Here is a 27,736-nt window from a genome sequence, read left to right on the forward strand (position 1 = left end):
CTACGTGGTGGCTTGCCGGATCGACTTCCGCGGGCTTGTCAATGCTTTCTCTTGAGAAGACGCCATTTTCACAAAAGCGACGACAGCGCTGCCAAGCACGACGCGCGCAAACTAAAAAGCAAAAACACAAACTTGAGCGTATATGGCACCAAATACAAAAGACCGGATTGTCGACACTTTATTTTCTGATTTTTAATATTGCGTCGAAACCCCGGAGGTGTAACGTGTACTCTGTACACTGAATGATGAAGTCAAGTTGAGTATCATCCAGTACAAAATAAGATCAAAATACAAAATACATTTACATTTAACTTATGTATAAAATTGCTCGTATGCACATAATACACACTTGGAGATGCGATATCGAACTTGAAATGTGTTTATTAATGAGCTGTTAACAACAAAAACCTTAGTACAACGCTGGTATACTTTACAACAATGCATAGAACATAACAACAATAGGAAGAGAGAAAAACGTTTATTTGCGGAATATTATAAATATCTACAATACATTAATGTTATAATACATATTTTTAGTATAATTAGTAGATAAACATACATGATAACCATTTTAAGGTTTAAATAATTAATAATTTGAGAAATCATCTGCTAGCTAACGGGTGTCAAGTTTTGCAGTTCTGTAAGCGTATGAGCCTACTTAATGCTGAACTAATAGTGGCGCGTGGTGTTAAATGTAACGTTTTCCTCATGTGAGTTCAGACGTGATCATCTTCGTCAGGAAGCAGGAATAAAATAATCGCCATGCAGAAAGCTTGTCATCTTGCAGATAGAATCAAAATTGTTTATTCAGAATAATAATTACTCGTGGCGCAAAAGCACTTGAAGTCCAAGGCCTATATACCGACTGTCGGTCTCACTCCCACATGCCTCAGCAGAGGTGGACGATCATCCAACCAGTTACGGGGTGACGGTGTGGTCAGCACGACGAACCTCCATTTGATGTAGGTTTCCACGACCGGGTTACGCTACTCATTCCTAGCTCCCTAATTTTCTCATAATGATAGGTGGCCACAAGTCCCATACACTGGTCGAAATCCCAGGAGAAAAGTTGTTATGCCCCACTCCCCTTTCCCCCAAAGGAGACTCGAACAAGTGCGCGTCCCGTACTTTTGTAAGTATGGGTGCTAAACTATGTATGTAGTTTTCTTTTCGTTTTCGTATGTTTTAAAAGGTAGTTAGTTGATGCTTGATGCTCGTCTAGGTGTTGGCTATGTAGTTAGCTAACCTATCGGTAGGTGGCGGCAGCGTGCAGTATGCAATACTCGTTTTCGCGCGTACAGAGCACATGGTCTGTGATTACAGAACGTGCGGTGTGGTGTGGTGTGGCGTGGCGTGGCGTGGCGTGGCGTGGCGTGGCCCTTGTGAATGATCATGCCATTTCAATATCAAAGCGGGTGTTTATTGTCGAGGTGTACTTCGAAAGAAAGTCATATGACTATGTTAGAGAACAATTTCGTGTTAGATTTCCACGTGCACCTGTGAAAAACAAGTCAAGAGTAATGCGAATATTCAGTCGCCTTCGAGAAACCAGGAGTGTTGCTGACAAGAAGAAGAATAGGCGTGCTTCAGTATTGACAGAAGGAAAAATGGAAAAGGTACGTACAGTAATTGAACGGTCTCCAAGGAAAAGTTTGCGTAAATTAGCATCGCAGATAGGAATATAGTTCGGGAGTGCACAAAGGCAACAAAGAAATTAGGTATGCATGCATACCGCATACATTGCGTACACGCACTTAAACCTCCAGACACTGTGTTAAGAATAAGGTACTGCCAGTGGTTTATCAACCAGGTGGAAAGTAATGGGATGGACTTCCTGGATAATATGTTTTTTAGTGATGAGGCGTATTTTCACCTTAGCGGTTACATCAATAGTCAGAACAACAAATATTGGTCAACACACACCACATATCTTACATGAATCGCCACTGCACTCGCAGAAGATATGGGTTTGGTGTGCGATTTCTAGACGACGAATAGTGGACGTGTATATCGAGCAAACGCACGTACTCTACAAGACCTGGTGCAAGCCATTACTCAAGAGATGAATTCCATGAGCCCTGATGTCCTACGAAGGGTGTCAACAAATATGGTGCTAAGGGTTCGGACCTGCCTTCAGGAAGAAGGTTGACATTTCCAACACTTGCTGTAAGACATTACCATTTGTGCGTAACTACATATCATGTATCAAATCAAATGTGAGTATCTGCATTATTGTCCATAGTGGAATTATAGTGTATAGTATCATGATGTGCACGATAAAATGATCACCCGTTATTTAGTTTCCGGTTTTTTCATGGCTCTTTTGTCGTGATTCAATCTTGAGATTGATTCCATGCAAAGGTTTGAGTACCATTTCTGAAACACACAAGATGTCTTCCTTCTTGTCCAGAGCGGTGACCTTGTAGTGTCTGAGGATTGTTGAGATGATGGTTTTCTCCTCCAACAATGCAAACTTCTGCCCTGTAACAATATGAAGTTATCAGCGTTTATTGCTTACAAGTGTTAGTACTGATACAACACCTATACTCTGTCCCAGCTAACTGTGGAGCAGGCTAACGATAACAAGTCTCTGCGCAGGTTGTGACGCGAGACGGCTCCACCAATGAACACGTGAGAGGAACGGAATTACGTGAAGTGGGGGGAAGCGACTGAAGTTAACAGCCTGCCCATCAGTGTGTACTGCTTCGCTGTGGCCAATAGATTTCCCTCGGTTCTCTGACGCTTTGCGCTACCTTGCTCCACAGTTAGCTGGGACGGGACAGGGTATAATTGGGATTGCTTTCGTTATTGTATTTGGTCATTAAACATCACTCCTTTATTTTATCCTCCATCAATGACGGCATTGACACTCCCAATTATCAGGCGAATAACACAAAATAATGAATAGTGGAAACAAACACGAAATAATTTAGAATTTAACCTAATTCCATCTCAGTACGTAGGTCCATATTTCCTATTTCTCTTTTGTCCTGTCCTACACAGTAAAGATTTGATTGGAGAAATGACTATTTGTGACAGTCACTTCTCTCTCTCTCTCTCTCTCTCTCTCTCTCTCTCTCTCTCTCTCTCTCTCTCTCTCTCTCTCTCTCTCTCTCCTCCTCCTCTTTTTCTCCATATTCACTTCCATCCAGCAACAGTAAAACAAAACCACGACCGTTTTTTAAAGTAAAGCTCTCGCAACGAAAACAGTCCAGTCAATGTCACGCCACCCACCTACAGTGTTGCCACTAAGCAACAATTTCAACCGACGAAATCAACGCGTGAAGTGTCGATCGAGCAGCTTAGAAGTGTGGCAACCCTGGAGGGCCAGGAGTGAGGAGGAGGCAAGGGGAAGCTCCGACCTTGACTGGGCTGTTTTCGTGGCGAGAACTATAGTACATGGTTAACCTAAATAATCTTATTGCAATGATTCAGTTTAAAAAATATATTTATGGTGTAAACAATTGCAATTTAGAACAATTTATTTATCTTTATCTTGGAAAAAACCTTCACCACTTCATTTCTCGTGAAATTATAGCCTGCTTTGACAGCCCCTTTTCATTTAAAATGTTTCAGTTGAATTCAATAAATATGGCGGCCAACAGGATTGTGGACCAAAGCTTAATACACACAACTATATTTGCCAACGAGTCTGTTTCTATGACAAGGACCCGGGACTTAATGTCCTGTAAACCTGTAAAAAAATTTATGTAATTATGTTATAAAAATTGGAAAGTATGTCAAAAAATTTAAAATATGTCAAAAAAATGCAGAAATATTCCCAGTAAAGCCAAAAATATGCACAACAGCACTTTCGAATTTCTCATTACACAAAAGTCAGAATCTTCCAGGGAAGATCAACTAGGTTGGGGGTGGTGTATTAAATGAAGTCAGAAGCCCTTTACTCCACGAGAATGGAGATTCAGAAGTGAAGAAAAGGTAAAGAAAATTAGAACAATTAAAACTTGTTTATGGTGATTCTCGTGCCCGCGCAACAATGACTGAGAGCATTTTTCGTCAATAATGTACTACGGCTATCAATAGGTGGGATAGAAAAGACGGTATTATTCTTGAGTACGTACTAGTTGGTAAGAAAAGACAGCATCTACTTTTAATTTCTTTGTCCGTAATATTCTTATCCTACAATCAATAGTATAATCTATCCGTTGTGCTAAATGTACGAAGAAAAAATATTAAAGATTATATGTAAGACAGTTACGAAATTACGAGAAAATTGAAGAAATATGTTGTAAAAACGTGAAATTGGTAAAACATGTCAAAATATGCCTTGTCAAGTTCGTCTATTTTGGCTGATTATCATCAGATACATAAAGATCTCACACCAGTATTTGATCCGATTCCAAATAAGAAATGTTATAATGTCCCGGCCCCTAATGATGACCAAATGTCATTTATAGTGCCGGATCTACAAGCCGCAAAACCCTGCAGTGCGGGGGGGGAGACAAGTAAGGCTTTATGGGGCCCTCAGTCATTGACATAGTAGAGGGTTCGCGTATGTAAAAATTAAACGTAGTTACTCAGGGCCACAGAAACGAATACAATATATACAGGTAAAGTTCCCTGTGCATATAGCACCGTGCCATGATGGCATATTTAGGGTATGTGGGGATGGGACCCCACACATTTTCGATGTCTGACATCTTGGAGGTGATGTGATCAGTACCACGCTCTGGCAGCCTTTACCTCCCACTGGGTACCATTTCATTTGAGTCTGGGTGGGCCCTTGAGCCGCTTTGTGCGGGGACAAAGCCGGAAAAATTCCGAACTTAGATCGCCTACCCCGGGTTTCCCCTGTGGCAGTCAGACTAGAATCAGATCAGGCTAGAATTTTATGAGAAATGCAGTGGTGAAGGTTTCTTCAACCTATCTTTAATCAGGAAGAAGTTATGACTGCATGATTGTAACAAATGTATAATTTTTGAGGTGTTAAAATTCAATATGGCGGTCACCAATATGCTCCGCTTGGAGCACACCAATGTGGTTCCCCCTAAGCCTAACCTGTTTCTATCATGACCAATTGTACCCAGCCTAACTCCTTTACTTTAAGTAGGGGATGTTAAGGAACTTTTGTATGTGACTTTGTCAACATATGATCAAGAACTACACACACACACACACACACACACAGAAAGTTATCGGGATTGAATTCATCGGGATTCGGGAAGGCTTCGGGATTGCGATGGGCGTCGCAGATATGTATTGCTATCTGGGTGTCCTTTGGAATTCTGTACTCTCCTGAAAATTAACAATGAGCGAGAACTTTTCCTTTAGTTTGTAATCTTGAAGAAGCATTCTGTATATGCAGTATGTTATTAAAAATGAATAGTTAAGTTTCACGTATAAAATAAGAGCGACAGTCAGTAGCGGCTTCTGCGTATTTGCACATTCGCACGTGCACACCCAAATAAATCGGCAATGCAATTATTTTTTATTAAACTTATTCACTGAACACTATCTCCTTCAAAACATCAAACGTTCCGAAGCCCAATCGCCCCATCGGCTTCGCATTACCAGTGCCTGCCGCTGAGATACGTTCGCTCGGAACACAAGTCGCCTGTGCTCGTTGACCGCTGTTTGCAGCACGCAAGAAAAGAGAAGGGATTTACTCTTCTAGATCGCGGTATTATTAGATAGCCTCCGAACTTTTAGGTGTTGAAAATCTCATCAATTTCTTCCTTTTTTTTCTGTATACAGCGTGACCAAAAAGCCCACGCAATACGAAAACTCTGTTATTAATAGAGATAGCGAAAAATGGAAAGACAGGAACGTTGTTGGAAATATGCAGTTTCAATCAAATGTGATTATATTTCCAACATAGAATGCGCCGTTGTGGCTGGTACGAGCCTCGACGAGATCGAAAATTGCCTTGTTGCCACATTCTTTGTTCTTAAGGGGAGGAGATACAGTTACGCACCAATTGTGCATTTATTTCAATATCGCCCGAATGGGCACTGCTACCAAAATAAACCCTGGGTGTGCTTAGCACAACGCCATGAAGGCGTATAGGGGGTGTGGAGGTAACGCCCCACACTTTCTTGATCCGGTCGTAAGTGGGGGTGATGTGATCAGCACCACGCCCCTGACCGCCTTTACCCCCAGGGTATCCCCCAGGTACCCATGTTATTCGACGCTGGGTGGGCGCCGGGGCCGCTTCGAACGTTAGAAAAGTTCTCGGTTAGGACGCAATTCGCATTTTGGTTTTCAACGCCCTCCAGTTGGACACCAAAGGGGTCCGTCCCGGGTTCGATACCCGGTGGAGGCACATATAGTGGTACGGATCCCACTTTAAACTGTAGGTCCAGTCCCGATTAGCATTATTGTCCATAAAGTGGACTTAAAACACTAAGTAAATTAATCAATTAATTAAGTTGGACACCAGTCGTCACAAAGTTATTTCCCTACTACTCACTAACGCACAACTTCATATAGTATTAACGTTGCACAAAGCAAAACGAAAATACACCAAAGTTTCTGCACGTAATCATTATTTCAGCGTACCGTTAAAAAGAAACGAAATGAATGCAAACCAATGACACTATTCTGTCATTCCATTTCCCCGTTACCAAGTTTTTGTTGAATCCTCACCTTCGCTTGTTTTTCAACTCAGTCCGTTGTCAGGTGAAAACATTCAGGCGGGTTCACTTCCTCTGCTTAGGTGGAAAAATGACGTCAACCATTACAGACGATGACGCAATTCAAAACATATGTACAAGTTTCAACAACAACTTTACCAGTCTAAATATAGTTGTCTGTGATATTCTGAACAGTTTTTGAAATAACAAACATTTAAAAATCTTAATATCTCAACAAATATCAAGCAAACATTCAGGTTCGTTACAGGTTGCACTTCACTCGTGGTTATGTCTGTTATTGTATTTTGATTACGGTTCTATAGTGGGTTAAGCTAGAAGTGATATGTCACTGAACGTACCTGAACACCGGGATGTGATCCCAAGGTGAATAGAATCCAGCACATTCCGATAGCCGTTGTGTCGTGACCCTGAAAGATAAGTTAGTAGCCTGTATTTAAACGAATTCGAGCTACTTTGTATTATTGGCAGCGTTATGTGATAACGAACTTACGTAAGAACAATTGACCGAGATTCAAGAGAGCTCAAACCGAAAAATATGAGTTGTATCATCAAATAATACCCATGGACTTGAAGTGATGAGAGGGAAGCAGTGTCAGAACTGCAGAAAGTACAGTAAAATTTAATCAAAACGCTATCTCCAATACAAAATTCTCTTGCCTGCGGTGATCGCGCAACTCTCCCCTTCACATGTTTCTACTAGTTTTCCAATTATACTCAACTTTTTGGACACTAATATACAGGGTGTCTCATAAGTAATAGCGCAAACTGACACAGGTGAAAGTACACGATAATAGAAGCACAAAAGTCTCAGTAAACATGGGTCTGCAAATGAGCCGTTCTGGAGATAATCCCGAATTTGTGATTACAAGCCGACACTGACTTCATTGTTTGTAAACGTCGTCCTAGTTGGTAAAATGCTAAGAACATGTGCGAATGTATGGCTAAAAGCCGTCATTGATTGCATTTTGTAAGTACCCAGTGCTTTACTCCTTGCGCGTTCCGAAGTTTGCTCTTCGATTACAAAACAGAACATTTCCGAGAGGTGGCGTTGTAATAAAACAGAATATTTCCGAGAGGTAGTACGGCTTGTATCCACACATTCGCACACATTATTAGCATTTTACCAACTAGGACGACGTTTACAAACAATGAAGTCATTGGCGGCTTGTAATCACACATTCGAGATTATCTCGAAAACGGCTCGTTTGCAGACCCATGTTTACTGAGACTTTTTTGCTTCTATTATCGTGTACTTTCACCTGTGTCAGTTTCCGCTATTACTTTTGAGACACCCTGTATATTATTCTTCACCAATGGTGGAAACTATTATAAGCCGTAATATGCTATCTTTCAGCCTTTTGTAGTTATTTCAGCGATTGTTTAATAATTCAAAAATTACTCTTAATTCATCTGAGCCTGTAAGACACTACATTGCTTTGGTATCTACAATTAATACTGAAGGCTATAAAGGGGCAATACCATTCTGGCGTTTGTGACATTCGGACAAATTTAGATTCATTCTTTAATTATTTTCGTAGCACCTTCAAATGTGCAACTCTATCAATTCATGTAATTTCATTTTCTTTTGATGAAAGTTATTTAATTTGAGAATATTTCTCCCTCATCTCAATTTTCAGCTGCAGAAAATACACTTTTTTCTAATTGTGACGGGTGTGACACTTCTGAGACATGACTTTGGAACCTCCCTTAGTCTTTCAGAAAACTCTGTGCAATATATGGGTTTACTGAAAGAATTTTATTTTATTTTCACAAAGCAAACTTTACTCGACATTTAGATGCTTTTACTTTCAATAAATATGACTACATACTTTCTATATAAACCTTTTTGTCTGTGACGGATGTAACAAAATTTGTGACGGGTGTGACACCATGCACATTATTTACTTCGTAGGATTATGGAACAATGCAAGGGCTATGAAAATTATCATACGTAGATTCTTCAAACCAAGGTTTGTTTGAGAAATGAAGTAGGATACTTCAGAGCTTATGAAACAATAAGACAATTAGAACAAAGTTAGAATTAATTTATAGTTTTCTTATGGTAATGAAACTAAACTAAATGGAGACACCGTACATAATATCCCATTTCTACTATAAAACTAATATGTTTGAAACAAGATGTCATTTAAAAGCCATGAAACTAATGTTTGTATTAATAATTCCAAATTCTGCAATCGTTCCATTAATTTCATACACAATAAGTGATATTGTAATAAAAATAAAATTAACCTTGTTTATCCTCTTTTACATGGAATGAATTATAGGCAAAAAAATATAGAATACAATAAAGTCAGTGATATTATTCGTTTCCCTCAAATCAAATTTGTCCTTTTTAACAAGAAACATGAGATTCACAGATTACCAAGAGACATTATTAGGGAGCTCCTGGAATGCTTATAGACGTGCTAAACCATTAAACGTGCCTCAGATATTAAATCAATAAACATGTTCATTAGATTTGTCAAGATGTTGAGAATATGGCAAAATACCTCATGGAAGCTCTTATGGTTCATAAATCTAAATCATGTCTTCATGATAAGTCTTCAAATATTTAATCATTTTATCATTACCCCAAACATAAAGGTGTCAACTTATTCTCTCAGATCCTGGTCAGTTAATGTGATGCCATCCTCAGATGCTTCCAGGAGTAGGTCAAGAAAGGCTTTCCTCCTCTTCATTCCTGAAATATTCGTCAAGCGAATTCTTACACATGCGGAACTTCCAGAGGTCAAATATGAGGTAAGGGTACAGACACGTAAAAAGCTTTCTTCAAACGCTTGTCATCCACCGCCGACAAATGGTAACAAGCTGTAGGTTGTTTCCAGTGTGGCTGCAGACAAAGGAAACGTCTAAATTTATGAACTTTCGCAGCAAGTGCGTACAAAAAGGGAGAAATGTTTTGAGAATTAATGTTCGATGCTTCCAGGCAGTCTCATTAAAAAAATAACAATTCATTCTTCAGGAAGGATTGGTTGCTGGAGCCCACGTTCCCAATTTCTCGTCAAGGATTCTTCTATGTAAATAGAAGTTCTCATCTCCATCCTCATATAACTAGGAAAATAGTTACTTTTCCATTTTTAACAGTAGAAAAAGGTGGTATTCTCCAAATCGTTGTTATCGATATTAACATCTTGCACTCCTACAGTCCTACTCCCTTTCTACATTTCTGACATTTCTGTGTATTCCACAAGAAACAGTTCACTACCACTTTCATTTGCATCTACAAACTGAACTTGTTTCCAGCTTCCTGAGTGGCCACCTATATCACTCTTAAGCGCTCCAAACCTGCACTTGAAAGTGCAAGGAACATTCCTGCTGATTCCACGCTTCTTACGTGTCTGTATCCATAGAAAATTACTCCATAGCTCAATCCTTGAAACATACTTTAGATTCAATTAGAAATTACTATATACAGGGTGACTGGTAATTAGATGTATTCCCTGAAAGGGGTTAAAGTAGAGACAATTTGCAATAAATTTGACCATATGATACCCCGTCCGAAAATTAGTAGTTTTCGAGATAATCGAGTTTCTATTGTTTTTTCTAAAAATGACAATTTTCCACATAAAAAGATGAATTGAGAAAAAACTGATAATTGTAGGGAACTTATTTAAGCGTTTTCTGATAGCTAACAAACAAGTGGTTCGTTTAAAAAAAAGTTTTTTTCCAAATAACAATCACATGTAAGTACCGGGTGGGTCTAAACTTACAAGTGATGAAAAAAAATTGCACTCTTAGTTTACTTGGCAACGTATTAATAACAAAAATGGTATGACACGAACCGTACAAATTACATTAATTACTTCCTTGAGTCATCAGCTATCCAACAAGATACAAATGTTGCTAACATTTACATTTGTGTACAAGAAATAATACTTCATTCATCTTCATGTGTATGGAATCAATGAAAAATACAATTAAAGAAAATTACACGTCTTGCTCAAAGTGGGCACCTCCGTTACGAATGCAGGCACGTAAGTTTTTACGGGTCATTTGGTCTCTTTAACTCGTGATGTGATGGTGTCCTTGACGTGTTGACCAGCTGTTAAGATCCTCTCCTTGAGCTCTTCTTGCGAGTTTATTGGTACCTTGTCATGTGGCTCCAAATGTAAAAGTCGCAAGGCGTCAAATCGGGGGATCGAGCCGGCCAGGGAATCGGTCCGCCTCGGCCAATCCATTTCTTTGGGTAATTTTCATCCAGCCACTGTCGCACGCCCAGGCAGAAGTATGGATGGGCGTCATCAACAATCATTTCATCGAGCCATTTTTCCTGCCCCAAATCTTAAATGGCATCACTTATGAACATGGCAATGTTGTTGGAGGATGTGCCTCTAGCTACAAGACGTGACATGATTTATCAGCATGATGACTGCCCAGCTCGATCCCCCGATCAATTTGACGCCTTGCGACTTTTACATTTGGAGCCACATGACAAGACACAGGTAAACTCGCAAGAAGAGCTCAGAGAGAGGATCTTAACAGCTGGTCAACACGTCAAGGCCACCATCACATCACGAGTTAAGAGACCAAATGACCCGTAAAAACTTACGTGCCTGCATTCGTAACGGAGGTGCCCACTTTGAGCAAGACGTGTAATGTTCTTTAATTGTATTGTTCATTGATTCCATTCACATGAAGATGAATGAAGTATTATTCCTTGTACACAAATGTAAATGTTAGCAACATTTGTACCTTGTTGGATAGCTGATGACTCAAGGAAGTAATTAATGTAATTTGTACGGTTCGTGTCATACCATTTTTGTTATTAATACGTTGCCAAGTAAACTAAGAGTGCATTTTTTTATCATCACTTGTAAGTTTAGACCCACCCGGTACTTACATGTGATTGTTATTTGGAAAAAAACTTTTTTTTAAAACAAACCACTTGTTTGTTAGCTATCAGAAAACGCTTAAATAAGTTCCCTACAATTATCAGTTTTTTCTCAATTCATCTTTTTATTGTGGAAAATTGTCATTTTTAGAAAAAACAATAGAAATTCGATTATCTCGAAAACTACTAATTTTCGGACTGGGTATCATATGGTCAAATTTATTGCAAATTGTCTCTACTTTAACCCCTTTCAGGGAATACATCTAATTACCAGTCACCCTGTATAATCTTTATCGTGCTCTTTTTATGCAATTAATATGTGAAAAAATCAAACTTTATGATTTACTGTTAATAGTTCTACATTATACTTAATAAGGAATTGCAACATAATAAGTCACACTGCTTATATGTGTAACAAATGCACACATTTTGAACACAAACATAAACTAGATATGCTACACCTACATATATCACATGTTTAACAACATTTATAGTATCATGCCTTCGCATTAGTTATTTGAAATTTTCTAATTTATTACTGTCTGGGTGCAAACTGTTCCTACTACTTTGAAACCATCAACATGACAATTATTAGTTATAATAATAATCTTACAAATTGTAAACAAATCGAGAAATTTTGGCTGTGGTCTATTGAAGATACAATTGTTTCATTTCTGCTATCATCTGAAGCCTACATGTAATCAATATTGATATATTGAGTCTCTTTTTGGCCCATGTTCAGAATTTGGAAGCAGCTACGAGAATGCAAACTCCAACAGCCAATGAAACATTACGACAAATTCCTCAACCAATCACCAGCACCATCCGAGTATGAGATAAACCACTTTCATTCGAACCTCAATCACTTGTGAAAGCTGCTTAGCAATAGTAGTGGTCTTCGGTTCTTACTTTGGCTGTTAGCAGACAAAAATGTTAAATAATAGATGAATCAAAGTAGTTGATGGGTATCCCAAATTATGAATTATTTATTTTACTTTGCTAGCGAATGACAAATTTATAATCATATTGTTTAATCTCCATCTCGTTTCCAGAATGCAGTGTTCTATCTGGTAGGTAGAACATTGACACTCTCAAATCAAAGCTAGTGTTGCTTACTATTGTTCTATCTGAAATTTCAATAATTAATCACATACTTAAATACCTAACCAAACAACTTCTTTTTAGAGAAGCTTCAACATATCAGCCTTTGCAATGCTACAAACTTTCAGCGCAATTGTGACAAAGTCCCAAGAAATATATCATGTCAAACTTTAAAGGGCTCTTCTGAAAAATTGGACATAGAATATATACATTCTCAGTGGACATTTTGCAAACAATTTATTTGTGATTCGACAAAATCAAACGACTTATAGATAAAACTTTTTCATTTAGTGATACACTATTGTAAAGCATTCATGTAGAAATGATCTAACCTCGAATTTATAGAACTTTTAAAAATCTTTGAACGTCAGACATCATCCTTGCGTATGCATTTCGAACTGACAATGTGAACAAATGTTTTGGGGAGGGAATGCAAGATGCATATTCAAACTTAATCTTAGTTTAAAACTTACCGATTACAGGTTCATCAATGCTGCTATTCTGCTTTGCCAATTGCTTTGTCTTTTCACGTCCCTTCCTCTTTTCTTGTATCACCTGTTTCGTATTCGGGAGAAAGAAAGGAACAAGAGTTATATCACTGATGTTCTATTTCATACATACGTTCAAATATACTAGAACTTTCCATACCTCTTTCTATCCAGTCTAAGTTTTCGTAAGAGTTTCTATAGCAATCATATTTTACGCAGTAGCTCAAATTGTTGTACATGTCTGCAACAAACATGAATTCATTAACAATTCATGCTTGATGTTACTCTCGAAAGAGAATTGATCATTTTCTGCATAACACGTTGTATTGTGAAAACATTTCCATTTGTCAATAGTGTCAATTAGAATATTTATTTAAATCCATCTTTGCATCTATTCAATCTGTTACCCTAATGCCATCAGTTCAGAAATATGTAATACATTGTCAAGTCTATATGGCGAATTCCACGAAAAGTGGAACAACTTCATGTAAATAACAAACTTAATCAATCTGAAAATTATTAATGTTTTAATTGCATTAAGGTTTAAATGTTTGTGAATGCATATAATTTACATATTTCACCAACAAAAATTACAAGCATATTTCGCAGACAAATGAGGTCAAACTTTGCTAAATTTTTCAAGCGTCACACACGTAACACATTTTCGTTAATGCTTTTCATGTATTCAGGCTATGTCATCAAACTCAAGTTTTTCGTTTCTTAACAGACACCACAAAAGACTTAATAATTCTATGAAATCCGTTCATTATGAATATTTTAATCCCATCTCATGTCTAGAATCTTACATTTTATGAGTAAAATGTTACGCTGGAATGCACCATATCTGGCTAAGAAATTCACGTTGTTGGCAGTGTTAATCTAATTGTGCTAGCCCAATCTATTGCATCTTGGCCTGCATTACCTCTTACCCTATTATTAGGGTCCCTGGATGTATGACTTGACATCATACCTACCTATTAATAGCTCATCTATTTCGCTGCACGTTTTGGCTATCCTTTCACTTACATGTCTAATTGGTCACATAGTGAAACACCGAGTAGTCTACTTAATTGTTTTGGTATCAGGTACTGTATTTGGTGCCTGCACCGTTACGTTGCGTAAGATACTAGTATTTAAACTGGAAATACTCACTCTATTTGTAAAATCGTGAAGAATTTTCAGGTATTTCGCATATTCCTTTCCTGCTGGGCTTAGGTTGAATACCCAGTTGGAATAGAGCCATGGCCTAACAATGCGGTACATCTGCAAAATGATGTAACTTCGTTCAAGTTTATTGATAGAAAATAAGTTTAATTAAATTATTTATTCATGATGTGCACGTTGGAACAAAAACAACAGTCATGATGGAATGATTTGTGAATAACCACAAACCACAGCTGTTATACTCTGTCCCTATTATCTCTGGAGCGAGCGAACCAAAACAGGTGTTTGCGCAAGTAGTGACGCGACACGGCTCCGCCAATGAACACGTGAGTGGGTACGGGATTCCGTTGAGGAAGGGGGAGAGACTGCAGTTACAAGCTTTCGCAGCAGCGTGTACTGCTTCGGTCTACCCACTGGATTTCCCCTTCTCTGCCAGAGATAGCTGGGACAGAGTATAGGTTACGCAGAGACATTTCTCTGTGTTAAGTGTTTCATCCATTTCCTTCTCGTCGTTGCGATTAACCGTGAGATTTGTAAAAGGAAACTATGTACAAAGCAAATGGACGGGAGCGTATGTTGAGTCAGGCGTTCGTTTGGGAAATCAAACAGGGTTTGGGTTTAGTGTGTGACAGAATTCACCCTTTGTCCTTGTGGACAATTTAGTCTAGAGCTGCAAAGTTTTCTAAGCAACAATCTACTAAAATGGATATAATTTGATGAAACTGTGAAGTTTCCACTTCATGATTCCGCCATGGAGGTTTGACTAATTTTCCAGGAACATCTTTGAAACATCTTACTTCACTTTCGTAAGACTTGACTGAATTGTTTGAGCCTGTACTCAAATTATGAACACCACCATTTGGAAGCGAAAAGTCCGCTGATGGCTGATATCCATCGAACACTCCATGCAGAGATTTCGGCAAACGCCAATATCTATTCCCCTAGATAGGCTGATTTCTTGATAAGGCATAAGGTGGATATCCAGAATTAGAATTCATATACACTGGAACAGGTGGTCCATAAAACCCATATGGACTAAAATAAGGTGATACAACTGGGTGATAGGGAAGGAATAGATTAGATAATCAAGGGCGCTCAGCTTCAATACACATTGGTTCTGATTTTACTTCAAACTGTACATCCAGTCACGATTAGTCTTATCTGCGCATGAAGTAAACTCAAAACTCCAATTATGAAACTTAGGCAAGCTATGATGTACAAATTCTCTCGGACTATTGACCAGGTCAATTCTGGAACAGTTTACAAGCTTTCGGGAGCTATTCTTATCTTCTACCCTAAAGATATCCAGGTCTATCTTCTGGGATTCAGTGTTCCAAAACTGGGATCTACTAGCCAATCTCGTTATGTGTCCTGGACTTGATCCAATGGCTCCACGTGGCCTAGATTTGTTCCTTGCCTGCTGGTTCTAACTGGCTACACTTCTCCTCTGCTGTACTTCTATGAGTTCATCCTTTCTAGCCAGGCGGTCTCAGAAGCTTAGTAAATCCTCATATTTCTTTCAGGTCTGCCTATTTTTAAGGCTGATAACACTATTGCATTATTTCATACATTTATATTCAAGCTAAGTGAAAGATTAGTGAGTTAATTTACAAATGTACTTACTTAGATTGTGCATTCACATATTCAAACCAGGACGACGATTGTTCATGTACATTGATTCCCATCGCCGTTTCTGAAACATATAGAGATAACTTAAGGAATTTTGCAAAACATGTAAAGGTATTTCTCTGTTTTGCTATTTGTTTCAATTTGCCGCAAATTGTTCTACATGACCTCGTATTACTTAAGCCATCACTAAAATCGATATTTAGATGCTGGGGAATGAATGGACTTAATTTGAATGTCGTCTTTAAGTTTGCAGAGTTATTGGTGTTACAATAAACGTTTACAATTGTCGACATCACTTTGAACAACCCTCTGGAACTACCTACATTAAAAGGTATTCTCATGCTTATTGTTAATGCATTAATGTAATAATTGACTCAAGACATGTGTTTGAATTTGGTAGAAGAGGGGAGACAAAAGGGTACATTTTTCTTGATGTAATGGATTTATTACGTATTTTAGGGTCAGGTGGTAAGTAAGGTAGGACTTCTACTCATAATACTACATCAAAGCAGTTGCGCATTAGGGTAGATATAATAAACATCATTGATTCACAAAGTAGCCATTAATAGCCATAATATTTTCTTTTTGTCTAAGATAAGTCAGGGGCCTGATGCCTAATAACCTAATCCTTGAATACTCTACTTAGTTGCCTTTTTCCTCTCGTTTGGATTCTCATTACTCTTTATTGCAGCATATTTTACTTCATTAAACTCCTACTTTCATCTTGGTATAATTTGTGGCTTTATTCTGTCAATGCGAATGCAATATTTTGACGATTCGTTGTTGGTTGATTTGGTGTTTTAAGTCCACTTCATGCACATTTAGGCTAATCGGGACTGGACCTGCAGTTTAAAATGGGATCCGAACCACTATGTGCCTCCACCGGGTATCGAACCCTTGATTACAAAGAGGCCGCAATATTTTGATGAAAATGAGGTTGAAGCAGAATTCAACTCATCCTTAGTACTAATTTTCTTGTCGTTCTTTTTTCACATTTTTGCCATGTTTATTATAAGTGTAACCCTTAAAAACGATATTTTTCTCACCTGCAATCCATTATTTACTAGGGGCAATGAAGAATTATTAAAGTCCAAAAGCTCCTCCAGGAATACAAAATTATGACACTATAGGACACTCATCGGACCGGTTATAGCTTATGGTGCAGAATCCTGGAACTTGCATCCAAAGCAGAAAGCAAGATAATGTGCTTTGAAAGAGAGATCTTACGAAAGATATTTGGCCCCATTAAGAATGAAGATGGATCCTGTAGAATTAGAAATAACATGGAGCTAGAAGAGTTGATCCAACATGAACACGTGGTGAGATACATCAAATCACAACGTTTAAGATGAGCTGGACATCTGATGAGAATGGAAGAGGACATGTTACCACGCCTGGTATTAAACCAGAAACTCGGGAAGACCAAAGGGAAGATGGATCGATGCGATTGAGGATGATTTGAATAGGATGATGTACGTAATTGGAAGAGGGTAGCGCAAGACAGAACGAGGTGGAGGAAGATTGTTTCGGATACCAGAGTCCACCAAGGGCTGTAGTGCAAGAGAAGAAGAAGAAGAATGAAGAATTCAATTGTTGATTCTTTACATGGCCTTCAAGAATGATCTGCCAGCGCGAATATCACATTAAGGCAGGAATATTCTTTCCCAGCTATCCTTGCGATTTTCAACTAACTATTCTATTAGTTGTACACTATCAGACTGGGTAATTATTTAGTCGCATTAAACTTACCGCAGATAATATCCAAGGTGCACATGGTGAGGTACGGGTGGACGTTGAATTGCTCAGAATTGACCTCCTCCTTCAGTCGCTGCACGAGAAGCTCTGAGTTCTGGTTGAACACCTGCACGAAGTTATCCAGGATGTTGAAGTGGAAAGCGGGAGTGATCATCTTCCTGCGGGAGCGCCACTTGGTCCCTGGTGAGAGAGTGGAAAATTCAAGGGTGAGGATTAAATTTTTCAGAGTTAGTTTCCTTACCGAGTCACTGCACGAGCAGTCTGAGTTATGAAGTGGGTGAAGAAGTTTCCTCGGAATATCATCCAGGTGATTTTCGGATAAGTTTCCGAGCTAACGTCACTCTCGTCTTCAGGGATTGAAGTGCAGAGAATAGTTAGGGTATGGTTATATGTATTTTATGTGGAAGGGTTACGGTGTAGGTGGCGAGTCAATCAGGTGCCATCTCTACGACGTCGGCGCTCCCAGTCGACTATCGACTACTCGTTGAACTACTGAGGTCGACTGGGCGTTTAAAGTTATATATATATATATATATATATATATATATATATATATATATTATACACACACACACGTTCCGACATTTTATAAAAGCTGCAAGATAAAGTCGGTTCTATACTGTTACCGATAAGAATGGGTAGTTAGTGAGAAATGTGCTGTAATACAGTTTTTTGTTGGCGGTTAAGAGTTGTGATCTGACTTCGGGAGAGTCCCATTGCAAGGCGTCAAGTAAGCCAAAATTTCGCCTATCTGACGGATCCAAATGTCGCCCATGTTGGAATATCTTGACTGTTCTGGATCCCGAAAAGTCGGAATTCATTTCCCCAAGTCTGCACCTGAGTTCGATAATTCACGCGCCATCGTTTTACTTTTCAAATACAATGCCCTTTGACGCGTAAAAAACATGGAAAATACACAATAAAATATGCCCTAACCCACCTGTGGGAAAATACACAATAAAATATGCCCTAACTAACTTACCTGTGCTCGTTAGTAACCCTGTACCCAGCCAAGGATGCATAAAGGAATAGGTTTGACCCTTGTCTAGATGGTGTGAGCTCCTTAGAACAACCTGGAAGTAAACACGCAAGAAATAATTTAGTACATTTTAGTTACGGGTGATTTGTATCTAGATAAAAATGTAAAGTAACGCATGTATTCGTTAATTTCATAATGTTATTTGTTAACATTTATGTTGCAGATAATGTTAATAAGGATTAGTCTTGCAGTTTACATAAGGATCGAACCACTATACTCTGTCCCAGTATCTCTGGAGCAAGGCCACGCATAGCGGCAGAGAAGCGGGAAAAATCGAGTGGGCAGAGCGAAGCAGTACAGGCAGCTGCGAAGGCTGGTAAGTGCAGTCGCTTCGCTTCTGCAATCCCGTTCCCTCTCATGTGTACATTGGTGGAGCCGTCTCGCGGCTCTACATGCGCAGATACTTGTTTCCGTTCGTCTCCTGCAGAGATACTTGGGACAGGGTATAGTTGGTTACGCAATTCGTCTACTTCGTTGATTTCGTGTCGAAGTAGTGCATTTGGTGTCTGCGCCGTTCTGGAGAGGTGTAATGCATGGTGCGTGCTAACTAATCCAATGAACGTTTAAAGCAGCAGACAGGCATTTGTTGAATCTTCTGAACTTGTTCACCTCTACTCGTCTACTTGGATGAAGGTCATTTCCTTGCACCAGTTTAACACCGGGATACACCTTCACTACACCGAATGTCAACACATGCTACGAACTAGACGGGACCAGTGGTTCGGATCGCACTTTAAACTGTAGGTCCAGTCCCAATTAGCTTATCTAGCATAAAGCTGATTTAAAAATGACTTCCCAATCCCGGCCAGGGCGCTCGCATGTTCTCTTCACTTGCACTGAAATGATCTGGCCGAGCCTAATGTGTCACATTGCTATACCTATTCCTCACTGAAAGTTTTTACCCGCCCTGCCACTGTTCTGTATGGTAATGCATACTCCCCGCAAGCCTCTGGCGCTCTGAATTTTTATCCAACATCACTGCTCCAATTTGGAAACACAGTGGGGGCGATTGGGTTCCAAAACTTGGGGGGAAAGGGAAGGTGCCAAAACTAGGGGGTAAGGACAGTTTATTTTCTCCTTGTAGATAAGGTTTACCACAGGGGTGGATCTTTGCTATGTGCAGTACGTATGCGCAGTCGTCCGTGTATTCATTACGTCATCTGGGAAGAATTGGGTTTGGTGCGGGGCACATTTAGCTACTAACACGTCGCAAAAATCGGAACAAGCAGGTTGTTGATTTTGTAGCGTTCGATTTATTTTTATTGTATTTTTGTACTTGTAGACTGCAATCATGTCTAATTGTGCAGTAGGAAGCTATGAAAACTATAACCAGAAAACTAAAGGAACTGACATAAAATATCATAGATTTCCAGTCGATAATTGCGTAAGTAAACAGTGGATTCATGCTTGTAGACGAAATGTAAAAAATGCAAGTGTGCAGTGCCAATTATTGTGAAGAAGACTATGTGCGAGATCTGAAAGCAGAACTTCTGTATTTTCCACCAAAGAACGTGCTTAAACCAACTGCAGTGCCATCGCTAAAATTACACCCAATTACTTTAGTACCAAATAATCGAGGAAATGTTGTAGTTCTCCTAAACACTGATCTTCACAATATGATTCGCTTGCAGGACTTGTTGATAAGATGTGCAGAGATGTACGCTACGAAAGACATGCAATAAGGAGACGTGCCCTAAACAGGCTAAAGACTATGCTGCCAAAAAAGAGAAAAATATACATACAAACTGCAAGCAATGTTTCGTTGTTGGAAAACATATTCGAGGTTTACAAAGGAGAAACACACGTCTGCATAATGAAGCAAATAAATTTAAGATTACAAACAACCTATTTCAACCTGCTTTAACTAAATAAATAAGTTCGAAATCTTCAACGTAACCTAACCGACAGTATTACAAGAAAAGTCATCAATATCTTGAAAATTTGTTCAACTAGTGCGAAGTACGTAGTGAGCCTAACCGATTTGATTGATTGATTGATTGATTTACTTTATTTTACTTCGCTTCTTGTGCCACTTTTGACTAATTTGCGAAGATAGGGATGAGTAATGAAATGATGAAATTGATGAATGAACACTCACAAACATTCATGACCAGGCCAGAATTCGAACCCGGGCCACTGGCGTTGAAGTGCGATGTGCTAACCACTACGCCAAGGAGGCCGGCTTGTGGAAACAAAGAAAGAGAACGACGGGGAGGGGGGTCCTTTCATATTTAAGAAAAAGACAAAAGCAAAAAAATATACCAAATTTGTCAATTTTGTATTTCTTTGTAACTCTTTCACTATGCAATTCTTCTTTAGCATGCAACGTTTTTTTATTAAAATCACAATATAATTTATGAAATGATGAAATCTGAAATGCTAATGAGAACACGGACAACCTTCTTTGTAACATATCGATCAATTTTCAGAAACATGAATTTTTACAATACGTTTGCATGTGCAATTTTCCCTCTTTTAAAAGTAGCATCTTTTAATTATGTTACTAATCATTAAAGGAATACCTCAATACCATCCCGAAGTATGATAATTAATATTTCCCCCTCAAAGTAATGAAATACTTTCCATCTCTGAAACTCACATAGAAATGATAGCGGCTGTTTGCTTCGGCCAAGACCCGAACCGAGTCACCGAGCATAAACGAAGGGGCCCGATCCTCCCATATGACGTCACGCGCTCGTGCATGATCGGCAATTTTCGGATGGCGCTACCTTATATATTAAGTTACTTTGGGTTTACCATAGGTAGGGACCAAAAGTGAGGAGGGAGGCAAATGCCTCTTCCTTTTCGTTACTGCACAACCATGCGTATAGAGCGACCACAAGGAAAAGAACCTTCGGCGAAAAAGTCTCAGCGCACCTTCACCTCCATCAGTTCAACTCGGGCCGTAAGGAAGCCTGCTCCACTCTGCCCCTCCCCTCCACGCGCGAGTACGATGCACAGGAGTCGCGGTTCTGCGCAATTGCCTGTGGTTCCACTACAGTGCAGGAGTGTCCATTCTATGTATGCTAGGTATCAATTAGCATGTGGTGTAAGTGGAACAAACATTTTTCTGCGCCACTGTTATTCTAGTCACGTGTTGCCACTATTAAAAATCCAGCCCTCGTACCAATCTTATGTTCATTAGAGCTCATTTTGAGAAATACTTCAAACTTCTTAACAACAGGTAATGCCGTGGAGAGTGAAGCCGATCTTTCATTCACTACATTTAGAAGAACCAAAATACAAGTGAACCAAAATTATTTTCAGGATATTGAAACCAGCGACTTACCTCGAAATATTCAGGATCTATGATGTTAACCTCGGGTATCCATCCAATCCACAGTCTATACACGGGTCCATATTTCTTGGCAATATCCGTAAGAATTTTGAAACACTCTGCAATATATGACATGGCCACGATGATATGAAATTTCAAGGTACTCATGTAATCTAATCTATAGAACTAAACGAGACAATTTAATGTTACATATAGTGTTTGTGAAATCGTAAAGAGACGATTCTACAACTTATAAAGGTGTCATTTCATAGAGGCAAGTTTGGTTTTGAATATACTGTACTCGTCGAAGTGTTGCCGAAACTATATTGTATTTTATACGCCGAGGCCATTTCATTTAACAACAGCCGACGGGCCGGAGTCCATTGTCCGGCCGCTCCAGACGACACAGGATGTACGAAGGGGAGAGAATCCACCGCGCATGCCCTGAAGAAGACGTAAAGTCAAACTCGACTTGTGTAGTCTAGAAGTACACTACTGTACGAGTGTCGCTGTTGCAATTAGTGCAATGCAGTGTACGCTTGAGGAACAGGCTGATATGGTGTTCGTGTATGGACGAGCAATTGGGAACTGTAAGGAAGCAGGAAATTGTATCGGACCACGTATCCACGGCGCAGACATTCAGCGCACACCATGTTTCCCAGACTTTTCCAACGATTACGGGAAACGGGGCAAGTGCGACCTCAATTCCACAAGTAAGGAGGAACTGCAAGGACACCCGACCTTGCAGAAGCAGTGCTGGATCAGGTGGAAGGACAACCATCCAATAGTACAGGGACTGTGGCACGTGAAATTGGTGTGGCCCATAGAACTGTTTAGAAAGTTGTTAGGGAGCAGCAGCTGCACTTTTACCATCCACAGCCTGTCCATGCCTTGGGTGCAGCATGTTTCGCACCCCACATCGTGTTTAGTGAATGGTTGCTGCAGCGCTGTGTGGTCGACCCCCAGTTCCATGCCTGTGTGCTTTTCACTGATGAGGCCTGTTTCATGAGAGACGGGATGCTGATTAGTCGCAATATCCATGCATGGGCCGATGAAAATCCCTGTGCCACAGTTGTGAAGGGTCATGAACACAGATTTGCTGTAAACATGTGAGCGGCCATTGTCGGGAAACATTTCATAGATCCGTATCTTTTACCGCCACGATTAACTGTACCAGTGTACACTGTGTTTCTGCGAGACATCCTCCCCGAATTATTGGAACATGTCCCACTTCTGGTTCGTCAACGCATGTGGTTTCAACTTGATGGAACCCCAGCCCACTTCGTAGCTGGTGCTCGTGAATTTTCTGACGCAGACACAGCGGTGGATAAGGAGAGGCGGACCTGTTGTTTGGCCTGGCCGTTCATCTCATCTGATGCCACTTGATTGTTTTTATGGGGTCATGTCAAAAGTATTGTCTACGAGACACCTGTGAGTAACGTAGAGGAACTCTTGGCAAGAATCCATGCAGCCTGTAATCTGGTCCGAACGACTCCTGGGATATAAGAGCGGATGCGACAGAACTTATTGCGACGCTGTCATGCCTGTATCGAGGCAGGGGGCGTCACTTTGAACAACTGCTGTAATGATGGCTGCAGTTACTACTCATTAAAGCCACTACAGTGATTCTTGTGTGTTTGTTTTCCACGTCCCCAGACATCTTTAACGGTTCCGTCCGCGACGTGCTGCCCTTCGAAGGTTTTGGCTTGTAACTTTTGACTGAGGTATTTCCGAACCAGGGTACCCTATCTCATTTTGTTGCCTTTGTTCCCTTCCATCATCTCTGCTCCGCTATGAGTTATGTGATCTTCCGGCAACTGGACGATATAGAAAACAATTTCTTTTGTTCCGAGCCTATGAATCGGACGAGAGCTAGGGTGGAGCCATGGTCGCATACAGGGCGAATAAAAATCGTGATTTTTATGAAATCACGCTAAACATGAAATTTTTAAGAGTGGTGCTATATTCTTCCCACGCTACCTCTCGTAAATGTTCTGTTTTGTAAACGAAGAGTAAACCTCGGAACGCGCATGGAGTAAAGTACTCGGTGTGTATCAAATGCAATCAGTGACAGCTTCTAACCACACATTCGCAGACATTAGCATTTTACCAAAAAGGACGACGTTTACAGACAATGAAGTAAGTGGCGGCTTGTAATCACACATTTGCGATTATCTCGAAAACGGCTCGTTTGCGGACCAATGTTTACTGAGACTTTTTTGCTTCTATTATTGTGTACTTTCACCTATGTCAGTTTGCGCTATTACTTATGAAACACCATGTATGTGTTTGTGTGTGTGTGTGTGTGTGTCTATATATATATATATATATATATACACACACACACAGGGTGACCTGTAATTAGATGTATTCCCCGAAAGGAGTTAAAGTAGAGGCAATTTGCAATAAATTTGACCATATGATACCCCGTCCGAAAATTAGTAGTTTTCGAGATAATCGAATTTGTATTATTTTTTTAGATGACAATTTTCCACATAAAAATACCAATTGAGAAAAAACAGATCATTGCATGTCACTTATTTCAGCGTTTTCTGAAAGATAACAAATAAGTGGCTCGTTGAAAGTAAAGGGTTGATCTAAACTTACAAGTCATGATAAAAAAATGCACTCTTACTTTACTTGGCAACGTATTAATATCAAAAATGGTATGACACGAAGCGTACAAATTACTTAAATTACTTCCTTGTGTCATCAGCTATCCAACAAGGTACAAATGTTGCTAACATTCACATTTGTGTACAAGAAATAATACTTCATTCATCTTGATGTGAATGGAATCAATGAACAATACAATTAAAGAACATTACACGTCTTGCTCAAAGTGGGCACCCCCGTTACAAATGCAGGCACGCAGGTTTTACGGACATTTGGTCTCTTAACTCTTGATGTGGTGGTGTCCTTGATGTGTTGACCAGCTGTTAAGATCCTCTCCCTGAGCTCTTCTTGCGAGTTTACCGGTGTCTTGTAAACTAAGTCTTTCATGTGGCTCAAAATGTAGAAATCGCAAAGCGCAAATCGGGAGATCGAGCCGGCCAGGGAATCGGGTGACCTCGGCCAATACATTTCTTTGGGTAATTTTCATCCAGCCACTGTCGCACGCCCAGGCAGAAGTATGGATGGACGTCATCAACAATCATTTGATCGAGCCATTTTTCCTGCCCCAAATCTTAAATGGCATCACTTATGAACATTTTTTGAGGAACGGGATGGCAATGTTGTTGGAGTATGTGCCTCTAGCTACGAGACGTGACATGATTTACCAGCATGATGGCTGCCCAACTCGATCCCCCGATTGATTTGGCGCCTTGAGACTTTTACATTTGGAGCCACATGAAAGACTTAGTTTACAAGACACCGGTAAACTCGCAAGAAGAGCTCAGGGAAAGGATCTTAATAGCTGGTCAACACATCAAGGACACCATCACATCAAGAGTTAAGAGAACAATTATGCAAAATGTATAATGTTCTTTAATTGTATTGTTCATTGATTCCATTCACATGAAGATGAATGAAGTATTATTTCTTGTACACAAATGTGAATGTTAGCAACATTTGTATCTTGTTGGATAGCTGATGACACAAGGAAGTAATTTAAGTAATTTGTACTCTTCGTGTCATACCATTTTTGTTATTAATATGTTGCCAAGTAAACTAAGAGTGCATTTTTTTATCATCACTTGTAAGTTTAGACCCACCCGTTACTTAAATGTGATTGTTATTTGGGACAAAAGTTTTCCAACCAACCACTTATTTGTTAGTTATCAGAAAATGCTAAATTATGTGGCCGCGGTGGCTCAGTCGGTAACGCGTCTGACTACCATGCTCAAGGTCCCGGGTTCGATCCCCGGCCGGTTCAAATCCGGGAACTTTTCTAACGATGGAAGCGGCCCCGGCGCCCACCCAGCGTCGAATAACATTGGGTACCTGGGGGAAACCCTGGGGGGTAAAGGCGGTCAGGGGCGTGATGCTGATCACATCACCCCCACTCACGACCGGATCAAGAAAGTGTGGGGCGTTACCCCCCCACCCCCTATACGCCTTCATGGCGTGGTGCTAAGCACAGGGGAGCACTTTACCTTTTTTTTTTTTACCTTTATGTGCCGTACAATGTGCAGTTTTTTCTCAATTCATCTTTTTATGTGGAAAATTGTCATTTTTTAAAAAAAAAATAGAAATTCGATTATCTCGAAAACTACTAATTTTCGGACGGGGTATCATATGGTCAAATTTATTGCAAATTGTCTCTAAACCCCTTTCAGGGAATACATCAAAATTCAAGTCACCCTGTATATATATATAATATGTGTGTGTGTGTGTGTGTGTGTTGTATTAACAGTAAATATATCTCACCCTCACGCGATGCCTTGAAAAATGGCAGCAAATTTCCAACAATGGGGTAAGCCTTAGGACCAGGCAACTTGTCGATGTAGTAGATGACCCTGGCTCTCTTCTGCCACCTGGCGACAAGCAGCAGAAGCACGGGAAGAAGAAGCAAGGCGTAAAAAATCAACGAACTCATCACGACTCTGTTGCCGAACTAAGTCTCACTACACCTACACTCACTTCTGTATTGGTGTACCGCGTCGCAAGGTTATCATTCAATCGTGAATTCGTTGTTGACATCTTAGCCTGGCCTCTTGTTATCGTACAGCCTGCTAATATGGTTATTTTTGTCACTTTGTTTTGCACTGCAATTTTATGACCTACCAGGTTTGACTGTGACGCAGTAAGATTATATCTACCACAGTCAATACATTTGCTTATGCAAGAACACGAGTTGAGTAAACAAGACAAGTTGAACCTGAGTTTATTATACAACTGCACTATGTTCAATGGGTACTAATGATACATTCATCAATGGTTCGCATAGGTCATTTGAACACACCAAATCAGGATGAACCCATTCTACTTGACGGCAGGGTTGCTAAAGGTCCAGGAATTTTAAATAGGGGAAGGTTGCAGAAATTGGGCCAGCTTTGGTTTTTCTTAATTTATTTCTCTATTAATGACTAAATCGATTTTTTTTTTTAAAAAAAAGTATAGAACATTACATGCAATTTCATCGGATAGTAATAAATTCTTAAATATATAAGTACTAACATTTATAAAATAAGAAAAAGTAAATTGGATAAATGGTCCAAATTAGGAAACGTTTGCCTAATTTGGACTTACAGTTGCCTAAGTTGGACCTGAGGAGTAAAACTGTAAATAACAATTATTGTTAACATTAGAATGAATTAAAAGTGTTTATTTTTAATACAACAATTTTCATTATACTTACTACGTATTTACTGAAAAATTGGAAATATGAAACTTACGCTTAAAGGATCTACACATGACCCTTAATGTAATGTAACATAAAGAAACATACAATCTTAAGGGGAAATAATATTTGTATGTACTGTTTTACGCTGATGTATTAACATATGTATTAATCATTCCGGTATCACTACTTTCCATTGTATTCTACAATTATATATCTATAGGTATTTTATGTCTGTAATTATTGCACAAGTCTTTGTTCTTGTATGGTGAAAGACAAGAGAAAGGGCCAGATTGTTTAATTTCATTATTGATTATGTTATTGATTACTTGTATTATCGGTTGATATATGTTTATATATTTGCTAATTGTATTGTTTTCTTTGTGTTGTTCTTTTTTCTGCCGTCTGTAATTGGAGGTTTACCTCTGTTGAGGGCAGTAAATTAATAAATTAATAAATTTAAAATATTTTTGTTGAAACAAGCAGCTATTTACCTAAGTGAAATATTTTAAAACTAAGAAAATACATCGGCA

General features: G+C 39.4%; 2 protein-coding genes and 1 pseudogene across 3 annotated transcripts in view; 1 reads left to right on the forward strand and 2 right to left on the reverse strand.

Annotated features, from left to right (window-relative positions):
• LOC145990067 (cytochrome P450 4C1-like) lies at positions 1–26,459 on the reverse strand (annotated as a pseudogene). The gene is made up of 9 exons (XR_014441928.1): positions 26,291–26,459; positions 21,932–22,038; positions 18,586–18,676; positions 17,598–17,783; positions 15,843–15,912; positions 14,208–14,301; positions 13,041–13,122; positions 9,206–9,315; positions 1–111 (listed from the first exon to the last, which is right to left on the reverse strand). The product of XR_014441928.1 is annotated as a cytochrome P450 4C1-like (transcript).
• Positions 1–27,736, forward strand: part of LOC145989730 (cell adhesion molecule Dscam1-like) — a 505,150-nt gene that overhangs the window by 92,808 nt on the left and 384,606 nt on the right. The gene's annotated exons all lie outside the window — the stretch shown is intronic.
• Positions 1–27,736, reverse strand: part of LOC145989733 (cytochrome P450 4C1-like) — a 147,264-nt gene that overhangs the window by 89,423 nt on the left and 30,105 nt on the right. The window lies entirely within an intron of this gene.

Source organism: Lepisma saccharinum, chromosome 7 (assembly GCF_977018435.1).
Source record: "Lepisma saccharinum chromosome 7, izLepSacc3.1, whole genome shotgun sequence".
Classification (NCBI taxonomy): domain Eukaryota; kingdom Metazoa; phylum Arthropoda; class Insecta; order Zygentoma; family Lepismatidae; genus Lepisma; species Lepisma saccharinum.